This window comes from Oryzias melastigma, linkage group LG20 (genome assembly GCF_002922805.2).
Source record: "Oryzias melastigma strain HK-1 linkage group LG20, ASM292280v2, whole genome shotgun sequence".
In the NCBI taxonomy this organism is placed as follows: domain Eukaryota; kingdom Metazoa; phylum Chordata; class Actinopteri; order Beloniformes; family Adrianichthyidae; genus Oryzias; species Oryzias melastigma.
The window spans coordinates 2,750,943-2,752,533 of record NC_050531.1 but is presented as its reverse complement, the minus strand read 5'-3'; the positions used below and the strand labels follow the sequence as shown (position 1 = coordinate 2,752,533).

The following is a 1,591-nucleotide window of genomic DNA, read 5'->3' as shown; positions in this document are numbered from 1 at the left end:
GCATCGGGCCATTAATAGCATTAAAACGAAATGATCTGGAGGGCCGTGCAACACATAAAACCTGCTTGACAGGATTATTTAAGGGCATTTTTTGTCTGTTTCAAATAGAAATAATTGAAAGTTGTAACTTCTTTATCAGTCTGTATGCTAAAATTTTAAACTAGAGTGAAAGTTACCAATTAAACAAGACAATGTTGTTTTTATTTAACATATTTTGAATATTTTTATTGTCAAAATCCAAAATATTTGGTGGTTTTCAGCCAAAAGGCACAGCGTCCACTCTTTATTATAATTTTCATGTAACAACGTCTCCTATTGGTCGTACCTTAAATTCTTCATTTAAACCGCCTCTCTGATTGGACGAATCCAAGCAGAGGAGAAAACAGTTGGGCGGAGCTCCAGCGGAGTAGGGAGGTTCATAAATCTGTGTTCATATTGTCGCGGGACCGCGCAGGAGTACGCGATACTTTTTCAGCCTCTTTTCGGAAATTTACCATCAAACTGAAGGGTGGAGAAGGACGGACGTGAATAAAAAAAGGATGGGTTAATTTTTTGTGGAGCCTCCCGGGCGGAGAAATGCCAAATGAAGGGCGTCTGCCTCGGTTTTTCCAGCGTGTTTTTCCTAACAGGTAGCCAGCGGGCAGCCTCGGAGGCGGCTCCGGAGCGAGGCTGAATATCCCGCTTTGTAATCGTCTGACAGCTTGTTAAAACCATCTTTTTTTTTCATCGGCGGGGGGCATCTGGAGGAGCCCCCACTCTGGACCGAACCATGGACGGCGGGGTTGATCGATCTTCCGGGGCGGCTGTCCTGAATTTTCTAACAGGTATTCGGTTATTCTAGCAACAACCTGTCGTCTGCTCGCTAGCTTGATTCTGTTAATAGCGGCCGTGGTTTCACTTACTTTGGGGTTTTATGATGAAATAAATATAGTTTTACTCCTTTTATGCTTTAAAAATATTACATATAATATTTATCTGGGTGATGTCACGGCTATTGCAGTTGCTGAGCAGTTTTCCCCAATTCCCGCCTTTATTAAACATTTTTGTGCGTTTACGACCTTTTTGCGACACTTTATTACATATGTGTCAAAGTCAAGGCCCGGGGGCCGGATCCGGCCCTCCAGATCTTTTTTATTTATTTATTTTCGTTATTTATGTCCTGATGTTATCTTGTGCTCATTTCTAACTTGTATAAGTTTGACAAAATATATTTTTATAGAGAGTAAAATACTGAAAATTATTTAAGGTTTAAGTTGATTTATTCTGGAATAATATTCCTGCCTTTTTTATTATTCATAATTATGTTAAAAAGTTATGGTTTAAATTTTTAATAATTGGCATTCTGCTACCCTTTTGCACTATTTTGGCATTTACTAAGATTTTTTTAGGCTGTTTTGGAGTTTAGCTAATATTTCCGCTACATGCTAGCTGTTTTGGCTAACTTACACTTTCCCCCCCATTTTATTTTAGGCTGTTCTGAAGTTAGGCTAATATTTACACGATAGTTGTTTTGGCTAATTTAGGCTTTTTTCAGTTCTTCAGGCTATTTTGAAGTTCTGCTATTTTTTTTTTTAGCTACATGCTAGCCGTT

General features: G+C 38.8%; 1 long non-coding RNA gene across 1 annotated transcript in view; it reads left to right on the top strand.

Moving 5' to 3' along the window:
* The first annotated feature begins 379 nt into the window (after window positions 1–379).
* LOC112151548 overlaps window positions 380–1,591 on the top strand; it is an 18,499-nt gene continuing 17,287 nt past the window's right edge. The window contains exon 1 of the long non-coding RNA XR_002920153.2: window positions 380–824. This is a non-coding gene — a long non-coding RNA (uncharacterized LOC112151548). The remainder of the gene's footprint in view (window positions 825–1,591) is intronic.